The sequence below is a fragment of the Capricornis sumatraensis genome, chromosome 8, assembly GCF_032405125.1.
Source record: "Capricornis sumatraensis isolate serow.1 chromosome 8, serow.2, whole genome shotgun sequence".
Taxonomy (NCBI): domain Eukaryota; kingdom Metazoa; phylum Chordata; class Mammalia; order Artiodactyla; family Bovidae; genus Capricornis; species Capricornis sumatraensis.
The window spans coordinates 10,079,113-10,096,377 of record NC_091076.1 but is presented as its reverse complement, the minus strand read 5'-3'; positions in this window follow the sequence as shown (position 1 = coordinate 10,096,377).

The window sequence follows — 17,265 nt, the reverse complement described above, 5'->3', positions numbered from 1 at the left end:
ATGAAGACAGCCACAGACACCCTGTTCCCCAACCACCTGCACGCACTTGTGTGGTATTTATGTCAGCGCAGGTGCCCGCCAGGAAGCCAGGGGGCAGCCTGCTGGCACAGGTGTTAGCTGGGGCAATCACCTCCTCCCTTCCTATCGGAAGTCCAGCTGACCCTTCCCACAGAGAAACAGCAAAAGCCGGGACTTCAACAGTCCTTCCCCCAGCCTCCAGCACTAAGTAGCCAGCCCGGCAGACAAGGGGGGAGCCAGACCCGGAGGGGAAGGAAAAGGCTTCCACCCAAGGGCCCTGCAGCTCCCCGAAGCCACCGAGTGTGCTGGCACCCTCTCTTTCTCCTTGAGCAGGGCCCCTTTTTTCAGCCTCGCATCCTGGTGCTGAGCCAGCAGCCAGCAAGGTGGGCAGAGAGCCAGCCAGCTCACCCTCGCCCACATCTCAGCCCCACCCTCCCTCCTTCCCCAGTGAGTCACTGTGGCTGCAACAGCTCCAGACACGCCAAGGGTCACACCTAAAACCCGCTTCATAGGCCAGACTCCTGGGTGCCAGAGGGGCTGGGGCTCCAGGAAGAGGCAATGGGCTTCCCTGCCAGCTGCTTGGCCCGGAGCCCCCGGCCCGGAGCCCCTGGAAGCCCAAGTGGGAGGCCCAGAAGGGATCAGCCACATGCTTCCACCCCAGGGGCTAATGAGGAGGACATCATGAGTGGAGAAGGGACCACAGCCTGTGAGAACGGGAGGCGCTGGACTCGAGGCTGCAGGTTGACCCTGGCGGGGCACCCGCTGGCTTCCCAGCCAGGTGGGGCTGCCAACCACCCTGCCTGCCCTGGCTCAAGCCTCACCTCCTGGCACAGCCAGGCAAGACTCCCCTCCCCGCCCCTTCCATCTGACCTGGCGAGACACAAGGGTGCTGACAGGGAATTCGAGGCCACAGTGGCAAGGGCCTATTTTCTGCACTTGGATCCCAGCCTGTGGTCTCCCCCACCCCTGGGGCCTGTACCAAACCCAGGGGGTCCTTCCTTCTTCTCCCACATGTCAGGTGAAGCCAGCTTCCCTGGGGGCTAGGGGCTCCACCCTGCTGCCACCCAAAGCTGAGTCTTTGGAGCCTTGGGGAATTCTACACATTCCTCAAGTGTCAGAGCTGGAAGAGCCCTTAGGCCACATGTGGCTCCTCTATCCATGGGATTCTCCAGGCAGGAATACTGGAGTGGGTTGCCATTCCCTTCTCCAGGGGCTCCTCCCCACCCAAGGATTGAACCTGGGTTCCCCCTGCATTGCAGGCAGGTTCTTTACCATCTGAGCCACCAGGGAAGCCCTAACTTAAATTCAATTAAACATTTAGCCCGTAGGTTGTAGGAACTACATTTCATGAGCTCAACAGCCACGCACGGCTACCACATTAAAGCGCAAATACAGAACACTGCCACCACTGCAGAAAGTTCTGTGGGATGGCACTGCCTGCTAGTGACAGATGGGGAGAGTGAGGTCTGGAGCCCTGAGAATGGGGGAATGCTGGGGCCCTGGAACGCCCAGGTCTGCCAGCTCCCCGTCGGCACCTGACACCAGCTCACAGCAACCTTCCTGGTGGGAAGGGCTGGAGTGGAGACCCCCTAAGGCAGAGGGCTGCCTGGAGGGCAAAAAAGGAGCGACATGGCAGGGACACTCCAGCTTCAAGGCAGAGAGGACACACAGCTGAGGCTGCAGGGACAGAGTGCAAGTAATTCAGGCCAGAAGCAGCTAGAGAACGAAGCTGCCCTGATGATTCAAAACCACAAAGAGGATGTGCAGCAGGGTTCTGCCCATGCCATCTCTGCAGATCTCTGCCCTGGGTGGGCAACACCCAGGCAGACCCAGGAGAAGGCCAGGAAGCAGACCCTTTGCCCGGGGAAGATGGTCCCCGCCAGCTGTGACCCCCTAGAAGGGCATGTTCTCCCACGGGTCCCAGGAAATCCCTTCTGTCCAAGAGCCAGTGTGAACACAGCCAGGGAGGGGGCGCAGTGGAACTGCTGCTGCAGCCAAAGACAACCTCGCAGCCAAGGTCAGTGTCAAGATGACAGGAACTGATACACACACACACACACACCCTGAGAGTCAGGTCCGCACGCCTCAGCGCCTCCATGCGCCACACCTGAAGTCAAAATACACAGCAGGGGGACCTGAGTTTGCGCATATGCCCGCCACAGGCAGGACGCCGAAGGTGACATGCCAAGACGGAAAGAAGCACGCCAGCCCGCAATGGGGAGGACATAGACAGCGATGAAACTTCTACCCAGCACACGGGCAAACTGACCCACCAGACACACAGGCCCCGGAGAAGCAGTACCCCAAGGTGAGAACAAGATGACTCACAACCAGAGCTGAGACTTCCACCAGCCAGAAAGCCACGAACACACACAGAGTCAAGGAGCAGGGGCTGGGATATTCAGAGAAAAGACAGACACACCCAGAGGGCCATCCACTCTCGTGAACACTCACCGGGCAGTAAAGAGGAAGAGAAAGAGCCACATTAAAAGAAACAACCCCTCCCAGGTGAAGAGAAAGAATTTTGTCAAGCTCCCATAGCGCCCCAGGACTGTGCTCGTTCCATGCCTGGGGTCCCCTTTCTTTCCCCAACAATCCCATGTGATTAAGAATTAATATCCTTATTTTAGAGTGCAGAAACAGGCCCTGAGGTTAAATGATTTGCCCGAGTATGAGACAGAAGTGAAATGCAAGCCCAGGGATCTCTGACTCTGAGGCCAACCAGTCTTAACCAGGGAAAGGGATGAAGACACGAATAAACAGACACAGGATGAGAAACCACAGAGAAAGATGCACAAAGGAGATACCCAGGCGAGAGAGATCTACATGGAAGGAGGCCCAGTGAGAGCCGGAGAGACACTCCCACAGGGAGGCGGACAGGCCTCCAGATTCGTCCAAAGAGAGGCCCACACAGTGGGACCAGGATGCTTCAGGGGACATTAAAACACAGGAAAGAGAGGGCTTGAGGTTCGGATAGGGGCAGGAGACCCCCAGGAAGCATTGATGCCCATCAAGTGTCACAAGCATAGGAGGAAAGGTGACTGGCCACAAGCCTCTGTGCCCACACATCAGCCTCGTCCCGACCTAGCTCGGAGACCCCAAACCCAGAATGAGCAGAGCCCCAGCTATCCCAAAGCCCAGGATCTGAGGGCCCTTGTGCTTCTAGGCTCATCAGCACTGTGTCCCCAGGACTCAGAAGTCCTGAGCTGTCCAGAACCCAGCTCACCTGGAGACTCTCTGGACCCCAGCAGGTGAGACCAAGAGACAGCCCCATCTGGAGACAGGCCCCGACAGGTTAAGGCAAACACTCCCACTCACTGGGAAATGGGAACAGCCATGACAGGCAGAGGCCAGGTCAGAGGACAAGGAGGAAGAGAGGGGTGGCCTCTCTCCCGGGTGCTAAAACCTCCAAGTGGACCTCCATGTATGCAGCTGCCAGACCTTGGTCTGAAAAAAAAACCTATCCCATTCTAAATGGAGTAGATCTGCGCAGTTATCTCCCGAGTCTACGCTGGCACCAAGAACTCTGAGGTCAGCTGATTCTGGGCAGCGCACCCCCAGGGGCACTTTCAACTTGGATAGGGTGTGTGTGTTGGGGAGGTCGAATTATCAGCGAGAATCTGACCAACATGTTGCAAGACACGGGCAATATGGGCACTGGCAAGATGATCAAAGACTCGCAAGGCCAACAGACGACCCACCCAATGCGTGCAGAGACACTCCTGAAGCCCCAACCCCTCCCAGCCCAGAGCAGGCTCACAGTCCCTGCCTCCGCCAGTTCTCAACAGACTCGAGTCTGGGCAGCCCCAAGCCCTGTCCATCATGGAGGGAGCCTGCTTCTGTTAACCTGGTGTCCAGAGTCTGCGTGCACCTTCGAGCTCCTCCCTGGCTGCCTGGGCCGTTGGCCCCTCCCACACCTCCCACCAGGAAGAAGCTTCTCCAGCCTCATCGCCCAGCCCTTTCCTCCCCCCCAGTCCCTCTCCCTGGCCCCTCACCACCATGCTGGAGTTTCCTCGCGCCTGGGCTTCCAGGGCAGCTCCCCACCCCCACCCTTGGGGGCCAGCTGCTTCCAGGGCTCGGCTCAGCGGTCTTTCTCCACCTCCGTCCCCTGGCCCCTCACACTTCCCTAGCCCCAGCACTCCAAGTTCAAGCTTCCAGCCAGAAGAGAGATTCTATCTTCCTTCCCTGACCCAGAGGGACTTCCTTGTGGGACTGGGAAGTTCTTGGTGGGGGGTCGGGGGGGCGGCTCTGCGGCAGCTTTACATTCCCCATACGAACAGTCCCCACACCTGGCCACCTCTCCAGAGAAGAGTAGGCCTTGACCCAGGACGGCTAGGATGAAGACACCAGCTCAAGGATGTGGGGTCGGTGGGTGGGAAGGGCCCTGCTGAGCTGAGGAGGGGTGAGCTCACTCCCTCACCCAGTCTCGCCCTGGGGGATAGATTACAGTTTGGGAGCTACACGGCCCAGCTCTCCGCCCAGCGGCCGGGCCCGGATAGTGCAGGGGCTCCAGGCCAGGCTGCTCGGCCCAGCTGCCAAAGAGCCACCCCCAACCCGGCCAGGCGCTTCCCCTTCCCCTAGAACCTCCGCTCCGGCCCCCGGGGGACAGGGCAGGATGCCCCTCCCTGAAGCCTCCATGAGCCACGGCCTCACGCCCAGGCCTGTGCTCAGCCTTCCTCAGGCCTCTGGACACAAACTCCAGGACCTAGAACCGTCCAAGACGGAGAAACTCACTGGAGTCCTTCCCTACAGCCCCCCGCAGCCCCCATGAAACCTCCACCACCACCGGGCAGAGTCCCATGGCTACCCCCTGCCCCCTATGCCCCAGATGCAAGCAGAGACGACACATTCAGGACCGGCCTGCCAGCCAGAGACACCCTTTCACAGGTAACAAACACTCATTTCTCGGCTCTGACACGAGCAGTCAGAGTCTCAAGGCCACCATGAAACAGTGACCCCAGAGCTGGGACCTCCTCTCCAACAGCCCATCTGGCCGTCTGGAGGCTGAAGGGAAGAAGAGGGGGTCCATCAACACACACATTCTGGCTGAGCCCACTGTGGCCCACCCAGGGGACCCCCCACTCCCCTCACTGTGCCTCTTAGGCCCACTCAAGCCTGGAGGAAACCAGTCAGCTCAGGAAGGCCGGGAGCCCAGCGAGATGGTCAAAGCCTGGGAAAATGCCAGCTCCCTGGGAGCCTGGATGAAGCCCGTCGGGGAGCAATGGGAGAGCAGAAAGCCCTAGCGACCTCCAGTCCATTCCCACCCCTCTCCAGGGGCGACCCCCCTGCCTCGTGTGCACATGCCCCCCGGTCAGCCCAGATCCAGGGAGAGAGAAAAGCTGGGGTTTCCTGGGTGTGGTGCAGAGGTGAGAGTCAGCAGGGGAGAGTTACCAGCAGGAGTCGGACTAGCTCTCCCAGTCTGCTTCTGCCTGACCCCAGGCGGTTCCCAAGTGCTGAGGAAGGTGATGGCCACGCCCCAGAGACCCACACACTCCTCCAGCTCCACAGCTTCGCCCCAACCTCTCAAACCAGCTCCTCAGGCTCGGGGTGGTGTGCTCGGCCAGGGCCAGCCAGCCCCTTCCAACTGAGCCTAGGAATCCAGGTCGGTGGGGCCCGGGGAACCCCCAGCCAAGGCCTTCCTGGGACGAAGGTGACCCCAGGACCCCGCCAACCCATTCCCTGCCCTTGACCCAATGATGGCCATCTCCCTTCACAGGTCTCCCAGGAGTCACTCCTTTGGGTCCCACTTTGAGCCCTGGACCTGCAGTTACATCCCCCTCAACTGGCTGACTGCTCCGTGGGTGGGAGAGGAGCCAACCGGAGTCTGGCTGGTTCAAGTCCTCAGCTCTTCACAAAGTTGCCCTGACAAAGACCCCCGAATCACTGCTGGGGCCCCCCCAGCATCTGCAGTAAGCCCCACCTATGTGGCTTCTTATGTGTCTTGGTTCCCTGAACAATGTCCCTGCGTATAACCTTTAAGGACAAGGCTCTGGGGAGGGCCACAGACACCCTCCGATCCCCGTGGCTAATACTCCAGACCCTTTGTCCTCTGCTAGACCACCTCTCATGCCCCCACCCCCCTCCCCGTCCTCTCCCCCCAACCCCAACACCCCGACCTCACCCCTCAGCCGAGGGCTCCCTTCTCTCCCCACTCGGCAAACACACCCCAATCAAGGGCTAGCGCAACCCACCATCCTTTGGGGCCAACGAGAAGGAAGCTTCCCCACTGAGCTTCAGAAAGGAAGTGAGCGCCACACCCTGCCCCAGGGATTTCCCTCCTGGGGGCAGAAGAGAGGGAGCACCAAAGAAGAATCTACTCCCGGAATTAAGACCCAGCTCTGGTGAGGGGGCCCTAAAATGCCTTCCAATGCACCTTCAACCTCTCTCCTTTCCCCTGACTTCGTCGCCTTCTTCTATCACCCCAGCCCTCCAAAGCATCACTGTGTCGCCCAAAATCAACCCAGTCTCTCTCATGTTCTAGGCTGTGCAAGACAGGGCACACGATCCCTGCAGTCAGAGGCTGGATCCTAGTCGAGGAAACTGTTTCAGAACCCGGAGGTTCTGGGTCCCTTTTCCTCCAAAGGTCCAGGACCTGCTCTAAGGACCTCGCTGGCATGGGAGGATCCCACGGTGCCTTTTCAGAGATCCACTCCACAGGACAGGGCACCCAGCAGCAGGCTCCCTGGGGGCACCTCACCACCTCCTGGGTGGCAGCCACGCCCTGCGAAAGGCACACACGAGGCTCACAATTCTCTGGGGCCACAAAGTGCAGAGGCGCCAGTGCCCTGCCCACGTAGTGGAGGGGTCCAGTTAGATGCCCCGTCTGCCCATTCGGCTCCCCTCCCACCCACGGAGCAGAGTCAGCCTTGCTCAGACCCACGTGTCCCTCGTGGCTAGCGACGCCAAAGGGCTGCGCCCCCGCATCCAGGGGCCCTGGCACTGCAGGGGGCACCGAGCCCGCCAGCGGAGGGCCAGCCCTCGCGCACTGCACACCCTCTCCCGGCATGGGAAAGCCTTATATAACACAGTTCTCCGAACACACCCTAAGCCCGGAGACCTTCCAACTCCCCAGCAGGACCTCGCCCCTCCGCCGTCGCCCCAAGAGCGCGCCGCGGGAGAGGAGGGGTCCGAGGAGGGGAGTTGAGCCCTCCTCCTCCTACGCCCGCCGGACTCCGGCCCCCGCCTCCCACACAAGCCCCGTCGCCCCCCTCCCCTTTACCCCTCGCCACTCCTCCCCGAGTTCTGGTTTGAATTAGTCACCGGCTCCAACCACCACATTCCTCAGGCTGCTGGCGCCGAGCCAGGCGCTGGGGCGGGGGCCATCCCGCCCGGACGGGTTTGGGAGTGGGGTTGGGGAGAGAGCGCCGCCTCTGAAGGGGAAGGGGCGGTCCCGAGGGCCGCGCCGCTGCACAGCCCCACTCCCCGCCCACCCCCAGTGCAAGAATCTCCCCAGTTATGTCCCCCACCCCCACTCCCACCAGTCCCGCCGCGGGGCGCGCTGCAAACTTCCCGGCTCCGCCGCCCTAGAGGAAGAAGGGATTTTTTCTGGAGCTGGGAACACAGAGGGGCAAGACTAGGGCGGGGCAGCCGAAGGGTGGCTGAGGGGCCGCCGGGAGCCAGAAAGGGAGAGGCTGGTGGTGCAGAACTGGGTGGGGCCCCGAGGACTCGGGACGCGAAGTCAGGGGCGGAGGTGTGGGGCGCGGGGAGGGACGGCGGACGGGGTGCGCGGCGCGGGGGCGCAGGGGCTCCGGGAGGGGCCGAGAGGCCGCGCCGCGATCTCGGAAACTTCTCCAGTAAACACGGAATAGGCACAGAGCAGCTCGCCGAGCCACCGCCCCATGGAAAAGGAGGGGGTGGGACAGGGTTACCGGGCAAAAAACCGGAGCCCGGCCGTGCAGCAGGGACAACGATCAGCCCTCGAGAGACAGACGGACTGGAGCAAACCGCGCCTCGGAGCGATTTTCCGACTTTGCCCAACTTGCGCCCCTTGCAACGCCCCAACTCCAGAGGCGGAGCTCCTTTCCCAGGGCACTACGCTTGGCCTCCCGGTGGCGGCCCGGGGCTGCCCACCTTGCTCCAAGTTGAGCCTTCACAGTGACACCCACCCAAAGCGCCTCGCCCAAGTCCTGCCACCCACCTCCCCTCCCGCGTCCCCGGAGTCGCGTTCCCCGATCGCGCCAAGGTGCGCAGGAGGCCCCTACCTGCGCGCTCAGCCCCAGGGCACAGCCATAGCCGGCGCGGGGCCCGAGGTCGCGGTGCTGAGGCTGCTGCAGGCGGCGAGCCCCGGTCGGGGCGGGTCCGGCAGGGCGGGCGGTGCAGTCCCCGCGGCGGAGCTGCTCCGAGTGGCCGGGCCCCTGCGCGCGGAGGCGGCTCTTGTAACTCCGGCTCCAGCGGGCGGGTCTGCCCCGAGCTGTGGGGAGAGGGCGGGGCCGGGCGGGGCCGGAGCTGGGCTGGGACGGGCGAGCCGGGCCGACCCTGCTGGGACCCGAAAGCGGGCTGCTGGGAGGGCACCGGGGGCGCGGGGACCTGGGGGCGCGGCACATCCGAGGTGCTGCCTTCCCCTTCCCCCATCCACTGCCCACCCCGGCCCCGCCGTGCCTGGATTTGCCCCCTGACTTAGGCGGGTGGCTTCTTCTGCAAGAAACTCTTGGAAGCTGGACCTGCGAATCAGCCCATTTTGCAAGAAGGACCCATGGGGTCCGGCGGCTGGAGGGGCTTGAGTGATTCAGCCGCGACCTCCAGCCTGACGCGGACCTTTGAGTTTTCTCTCAACGCTGCCCACTACCCTTCTAATCCTAGGCCCCAGGTTCTTCACTTGGTTCTTCACGCAGCCGCGCCCACTTCTCGCCCTCCCTCTTTCTGGGCGCCCCTCAGCCCCTCCCCGCCCCCAGAACCGGCCTGGAGACGCTGGCCCCACCTGCTGGAGTCAGGGTCACCAGCGCCCCACGCGCCACCGTGCCGCTCTGGCCGCTGCAGCGACACGGGAGTCTGGCCTGCACCCCTTGGAGGAGCAGAGTCCGTGCTGCCTGCCTCCCTGTCCCGCACTCTCTGTTTCTGCTCGGACCCCCTCCTCCACCGCCCCACTCCCCTGGACGCTGAGTTTCCAGTTTTACAGCCATTTCCCACAGCCACTTCTAACTACACGGAGATTTTATTAAACATTTAATGACGGGGTGCGGGGGGCCTTCTGGCTTCACCCTCATTCTGTTCTCCCCCATGAATCCTCTTATCCTCCCTTCTGGATGGCCACCCACTGCCCACGTGGAGCCAGTTTTTCTTTCCTCTGGAATGCTGGGGAAGTGAGACCCCAGGCTGAAGACCTGAGAAGACCTGGCCCGCTGTACCATCCTGAGTGGGCTGGGGCTGAGACCAGCGGCCCTGTCCTCTGAAATGGCAAACATGTTTACAGGCTAAAAATACCCAACAGCCAACTCCACTGCCAGCCCTGGGGGCTGTGTCCCAGGTCCAGTTACCGGCATAGGGTACAGGCGTGGGGGAGGGAAGACCCAGCCAAAGGAGCCACAGACAGGCAGGCAGTCAGATAATGGACACAGAAGGGTGGAGACATGTGTGTAGACATTCAGACCGGCACCGACATGCAGAGACACATAGTCAAAGCACAGACTTGGGCACTGGCAATCTCTCATATTTTCTCTCTCTCTCTCTCTCTCTCTCTCTCTCACACACACACACACACATTCACACACACACACACAGTGACTCAAACCCAGAGCAGAGGCAGTTCCACCACCTGTATCACAAGCAGAGAATCAGAAACCCAGACTTTTAGAATCACCTCCACCTCCACTGTGGTCTGCTCCTCTTTGCCAGCACCTACCTTATTTAAAGAAAAAAAAAACAAAACTTTGGGATGCTTTAAAAAAATAAAACCAACAGCTAATTATTTCCGATATCAATGTTTTTTAAATTTTATTTCATATTAAATAACATGTATTCAGTTTTTAAAATATAGACCAAGGATACAGATAAAGTGGCCTGTGACCCTACATGTCTGATTAATCCTTGTTGCTGTTTCAGAGATAAAATCAATACCTCTATAGGGTGAAGGACGTCAGTACGGAAAAGCAGAACAGTAAAAAGTAGATGATTCCCTCCACCCCTAAGCTAGTCCCTCTCCCCCAAAACAACCACAGTTAACAGTTTATCAGAGGAGTGTTAACTTTACGAAATGAATCATTTGGTTCCTTGAAAGTGTGAGGGTTTCCAATGCATGTTAAAATGGGAGCTGATCAACAGCTAGGTTTTTCAGAAAGATAGCTATGATATGACATACGCCACAAAGATAGGGGGTCTGCACAAAAGGCCATGGGAATTTGGAGGGAGGGGCTGGAACAGGAAAGGAAGAGTGTGGAAGGGTGTGGATATTGCGCCTTCAACTCAGCGGGGACTCCCTCAGCCCCCCAGGCGTGAAAGAGCAGAGGCTGGTGTCCTGGGCTCAGAGCCAACTTATCAGCTCCATTGTTTGTTCTGGCCACCCTCTTGGTCAACAGAGAAGGCAGGAGAGGCCGGTCTGGGGAGCAGCTTCAGAGCAGGGATTACTGTCCAGGTACTTGGTTCAGGGGCACGAGTGTGAGTATACCTGGTGGGAGGTGGTCCTGCGGAGTGACTCCTCCCCCACTTCTAGGCTAGGAGGATACAGAAGGGGTAAACTAGACTCTGCCGCCTAAAAAGCCAGGACCCTACTTGCTGCACCAAAGCTGGCAGGGAAAGGGAATATTTTCAACAGTCTTCAATGGTGCAACACTTTTAGAGATTTCTGCCACCCCTTCTCTTTCTGCCTACTGCTGTAGCCCCCACCTTTCACCCCTCCTCCCCAAGAGCTACCTTCATGGTGATCTTGTCTGACACTGCTGTAGGCACCTTGTGTGTCAGCCCATTTACTCCTCACACGCAGGAAGGAAATGGTCTGGAAGAGGGGCAGTGATTTACCTAAAATCACATAAACTTCAGAAGCCGGACTCAAAGCTCCCATCCACATCTAAGCTCCAGGAGGGCAGGCACTGTTTGCTTTCTGCTGTGTACTCTGTGTCTACAGCAGCAGCTGGCACCTGGCAATCACGCCAGAACAGTTTGCTAAAAAAGTGAATGAATGAATAAACTGCAGATATAACTGGCCCCAAAGCCCTTGTTCTTCTTTTATTTTAATAATTTTTTCGGCCATGAATTGTAGGATCTCTTAGTTCCTTGACCAGGGATCGAACCTGCACTGTGCCTCTGGCATTGGAAGCTTGGAGTCTAACCAATGGCCCACCAGAGAAGTCCCTCCCAAAGTTCTTGTTCTTTATACAACAGCACCCTGTACCCCACAAGGTTCCCTCACTCTCAGCCCCCACGTGTAGTTCTCTCATGCAGCTTTGCACAAACATTTACTGTGTCCAGCACTGAGCCAGGGGTAGGTGATGGTGGTGGTGGTGGTACAGGTAAGAGAGTCCTTGACAAGACGGAATCCCTGCCTCCAGGTGCTCAGTCCAGAAGGATCTAGCCTCTGATGCTACCCTACCTTGTACTCTGAGTCCCATGCTTAAAAACTGGATGTCATCTTTTCTTCCAGATCTTTTACACCCATATCTTACTCCCCCTACAAAGACACACTGTTTTTTAGTTAAAAGGAGTTCTCAGCGTCTGAACATTGTTTCATATTTCCCCGGCAAAGTAAGGACTACCCAGGGATCTGAGAGGACTTCAGCCTTCCCGCTGGTGCTCCACTGCCCTTCAGAAGCGTCCCATACCACACAGTCCTCCAGACCCACTGGAAAAGCAAGGTCAGCTCTAGGACTCATCATCATTGGGATACCCCAGCTTCACCAGAAGTGCCACTCCCACCCCGGGGGTTCCCTGATTTGTAGGTAGTAAGTGTGTGATGAACCCTGGGCTCCTGTGTTGCCAGGCAACGTGCCTCTGTTTTGTTCTTATTATGCCTGTTTCTATAGCAACCCCAAAGGGGCGTTCTGTGGGCAGGCCCCGTGCCAGGGGATTCCCCTTCCCTTCCCTTCTCCCCACAGTCCCCTTCTCTGAAATCAGTGCATGATGCGGAAGAAAAGATGCGACTGCTCTACGAGTCATTATGGCTTTTAAACTCTGATCCCAGGAAGGAAGTGAAAGGTGCAATCTGTTCGCAATCTCTTTGAAAGCAGACTTTTCGTCCAGTCGAGGGCCCTTTGGCATGTCAGCCTTAGGAGCACAGAAATTACTGTCACTCCTTCTTTGAGTCACGGGGCATTACCCAGACCCCGCCCCCCCTCCACCCTATACAACACACCAGCTCAGACATGAGCATCCCTGCCAAGCACCAGGCCCTTCTCCATTCACTTTCAATTCTTTGTAAAAATATATATTTATTTGGCTGCACCAGATCTTAGTTTTGGCATGGTGAGATCTAGTTCCCTGATCAGGGATTGAAGCCGGGCCCCCTGCATTGGGAGAGCAGAGTCTTAGCCACTGGATTACCAGGGAAGTCTCTCACTTTTGATTCTTAATCTATCATCTTCCCCAGTGGAGCAGCAAGTTTATTGGGTTATTCTGGGATCCAAACATTATTTTCTAAGCAATTCTCAAACTCCAAACTCAAACTCAACATAGAAAGCCAAGTCAACCCATCCTCCTCCAGCTCAATTGAAATCCTAGGCTGTATTTAAAGCTCAGGCTTCAAATAAGGAGTTCCTGAATTGCTCAGATCAGACAGCTGGGATACCGGAAACCCTCCCATTATACCCAGTCCTAATTGAGATCTTCAGACCCAAGCAGAACCCAAGTTAAAGCTGATTAGAGAACAAGAGACAAGACCCAGGGCCCTGAGTAGAGAGACTGGGAGGTAAGAAGGCAAAGAAATGCTGTCTCGGCAAGTGAAGTGGGGGGAAAGGGGAGCAGGGAGAGTGGGGCGGGAGGATGCACATGACAACTGGATTCCTAGATGGCCCTGCGCTGTTGGGGCTAGGATGCTGGGGGAGCAAAAAGATAACAGGAAATGGGGACCCAGGATTAAGGGAAAGAAGTGGCAAAACAGGACTGAATGAGACTGTCAAGGGAGGGAGGGAGGGAGAGGAAAAAAAAAAGCCCAAAGCTGAGCTAGGGACTGGGCGGACGGACTTGTAAACAGGAGCCGAGGGAGGGAGCTGGAATGAACGAAGCAGCCAACGCCCCAGCCAGCTCCCCTCCCCAGCAGGGAGCGGGGAGCACGAGGGAGGCGCCGGGAGAGGGGAGCACCAGTCTCCTGTCCCCTTTTTTGGACTCTGTCTTTCTCCCACACTTTCCAGATTCCTCTGCTTTCCCCCCAGTTCCCCGGGGAAGGGGAGACCAGTCCGGGCTTCCCTCTCCGTCCTTTGCTCACACTTCCCCAGTCCAGTTTAAGGGGATCAGACTGAGCGGGGAAGGAAGGGCCTAGGCTGCCCAGAGCCTGAGTCACCACATAGTTGAGGTTCCTGTCACTCGAAGTCCCGCCTCTGCTACACCCTGTGCCCTCTGCCTGCCGCCCCAGGGACTTGGATCTCTGGGGCTGACCCTGCCCTGGGACCTGCTCCACTTCCACGAGCCTTACTCGGGTCGGGGCTGTCCTTCTTGGGCTGATACCACCCTCTTCCTGGCTTCCGAAACCTAGTGTGCTTTGTCCACCACTTTTGGGAGAAGCACCCTTCTGCTCTTTTTTTGGGAGCAAAAGTGACTCAGTTGAGCGCCTGCAAGAACTGTGGAAAGAGAAGCATGCACCCCTGATAAGTCACTTCCCCTCTCTGGACTCCAGTTTCCTCTTGGGTGAAAGAAAGGGACTACGTGCTGTGGTCTCCCGGAGGTACATTCTGTAAGACTGAGTCAAAGAGATGGAGAGTTGCTATTGAACACAGTGGGATAAAAGGGGTGTGTTTGCTAACCCCTATCCTAATAGTAGGAGTGGGCGGGGCACGGGCACAGGCAAGGCCACCGTAGGGCAGCCAACACCCCAGGCAACTCGGTGACTCAGGTCCCCGCACAGAGGCCAACAGGCAGGAAGGCACCCCGCGGCTCCCTTGTGAGTCAGGGAAATGCAGATCTCCGTGGAGAATGACCAGCCAAGGTCCCGCTATAACCAACTCTCCCTTACAACTTAGAAAGCTTCCAATTCCAGTGTGGGCCCCCAAGTCCCTTTGATGAGTGTCCTAACCTCCCCGACCCGGCTCCCACTCCTCCTGCCTGGCCTTGGCAACCCTTCGGCCTTCCACTCCATAGCCCTCCCTACCCTCCAATGGCTCCCCTGACCTGCCATGTCCCCTTGCTTACCCCTTGGCTCTGCCCATCCTCACTATCCACCCCCATCCTGGCAGAGCCAGCCAGATGATTGCAAAAGGGCTGAGCCAGCGGGAGAGGCCCTCACATGACAGCTGTTCCTGCTGCGGAGGGGAGGGGGCAGCTGGAAGTAGAGGGAGGCACATTCCACGGGAGATCTGATCAGAAATAGCCCCAAACACAGAATGACCATCCAGCTCTGGCTCAGCGCAAAGCCTGCCCATTGTATAAAACAAAGTAAGGTCAACAGGCTGTCTTTGGAATCCCGAGGAAATTAAGAAAACAAAAGGGGGTGGTTACAGCAGGGGAGGGGGCTACAAGAATGAAAAAAATCCGGGAACATCTAGAGATCCAGGGTCACGAAGGATACCTTTGCCATTGACCCAGCCCTAACTGCCCAAGACATTCTCCCTCTTACAAGAGATTCAGGTGAATATAGGGTTACTCTCCAGCAACCGCCATCACCTGCCACTCCACCCATCCCTCGGGTGCTGAGGTACTGGGACACCCCAGTCAGTCCACTGGAGTAAAACACAGCCTCCTCTGGGAGCCATGCCAGCCTGATTAGAGCAAACAGACAAGAGCAGGTGGCATAGTTTCTCTAACCTTTCTGGAGAGCCAATATTTTAGCTCCATAGAGTTGGGCAAAGAATAAAAGACAGTGGATACCCCAGAATGACATTTTAACATACACAGAACCGATCAAATCACGTGGGGGAAGTTACAGTGTCCTGGAGGTACCGCTGATGGGGTGAACCAGGGAAGCCACACTCACCCAGGAAAATCCATTTGATGTTTGGAGGGAAAGTTTGCATTCTGAGGACACGCCATGAAAGGTTGCCATGAAAACCACGGTATCAGTTTCAGAAATGACTGGGTGGAGTCTTCAAAGCACTTCAGGCCTCTCCCTTCAACATTCTAGACCCTTCCCCCACCCCTCAAAAGGAGAACTGGCACACTTGGGGCATGTGGGCAGCTGGTGGGATGGGTCTGACCCAGTGCGAGCAGCAGCTGTCCAGCTCTGGCTCCAACCAGGACATGAGGAAAAGATAATCTAGGTCTTTCTTGGAAGAACTTTAAAGGCTTTTGACTTTTTAATAAGTGACTTAGGCAGAAGCACCAACAAAGCTAAAATAAATAGCTGCTTTGACCAGTATCTACTGGTTTATCTACAAGCTAACCAAGACTCGGCCTCCCATTGACACTCTAGCCTCTGTAAAGATTTTATCTGCAGTCAAAGGCACCTCTTGAGCCCTGGCCCCCTCTCGTTTCCACCCTCTCTTTCTGGAGGCGCTGAGAATCTGTCCAGTAAGCGGATGAAACAGTCTCTTTCCCCCATCCTGTCCCCTTTTCTCCAAGACCTGCCCTGTCCTCAGCTCTCGACCCACTCGCAGCGCCCTCATCCCTTTCCACTCCGCGACCCCAAGGCCTGCCCTCCTGAGCCGCACCCTGGGCGCGGGGATGCCAGCTCCTGCGCGAGCCTCCCCGGCACGTCACGAAAGTGACTCTGCCTCGGGAGACCTCCCCACCGCGCAAGTTCTCACTGGTTGCGGGTTGCGAGCTGGGCGGGGCTGGGAGCGCCCACGCCCCGCGCTGGGAGGGGCGGGGAAAGGGGCGGGGCTCCAGCCAGCAGCGCGGAGGGCGAGGGAGGGGGGCGCCCAGCTGGATCCTGTAGGGCGCGAGTCCCCCGCCTGCGGCGGTGCGGTGACTCAGGGCTCCCCGGGGCAGGGTGGGGACCGAACCAGCTACAGATGTATTCCCCCTTACCCCGCCCCACATCTGCCGCTAGAAACTTCTGCAGTTCATCTCTTTCGAGCCCACCCCTGCAGGGTAGAGGCCCTCCCATCTCACCCCGCCTCCCCCTCGGAGGCCAACAGCAAGCCTTCTAGAGGCCACAAACCCCTCCCTTCGGGCCTCCCACCCCACCTCTGGCTTGCGGGTCCTGGCCCTCCCCCAAGCGCAGGCCTGGCCTCCTCCGACAACCTGGCTGTACTTCCCGGCACAAAACCGCCCGAGTTAGAGGCGCTGGAGGCAGGACGTGTGGATGAGTCACTCTTCCTGCAGTCTCCGAGGGAGGCTGGGAGGCGGTCCAGGCCCCCCACGCCAGAACCCCGCTGTCCACGTGGGCTGCCAGGCCCGCAGCCGCTCAAGCTGCGGCCCACCTCGCGGAACCGCCGCCGTTTTCCCCGGGCCTCTCAGGCTAACCCTTCAAACCTCCCTGCCCGGCTCGATTTCTCCTGCCTCAGTCTCCAAGGTCCTGGGAAGATTAAGGGCACCAGGAAGGTCGGGAAGATCACACAAGGAGCAGGGGGTGTGGAGGGAAATGGAATCCGGGAGGGGTCTGACAGGTTCTGTGAGGCCCCAGCAACCAGCCTAGGGCACACCCTGGCCAGCACCTAGCACCCTTAGGTCCTATCCCAGAGGAGCCCAGAATATTCAGAAGCAAGACAAGTAGGTAGCAGGTTTGGATCCAATTCAAGACAGAGCTACCAGGGAGCAAGAATCAACCCATCCTCACCCAGCTGGATTCCAATCACAACCTTCCCAATCATTTATTCACAGAACCCCAAGTGCAGTCAAGGTCCTAGTTCAATTAGTCCTACCCCCTTAAAAGCTACAGCCCATACCCGCGTGTACCAGAAGAAATCACTGTGTTCTCCTCCCTAGCCAAGAATCCCCTTCTTTGTGCCTGGACTAACAGGAACAGGAAAAAATAACCAGTTACCTATAACCTGGAGACCAGACTCAAGACTTTCTGCATATGCCTCAAAATGTGAACCAAACCAGGTTTCCAACTTCACCTGAGGTGTTAAATTTACAGGGAGATCCATAATGCTTTTCACAAGACACAGAAAAGACCAACAGAGAAGGACAAGTTATTTCTGAAAAGAGTGTAATAAAAATTAAGCTCAAAGAAGGGGAAAAAAAAAAAAAAGCAACCAGCACTGGTCTGAGCAGGGTTGTTAAATGACA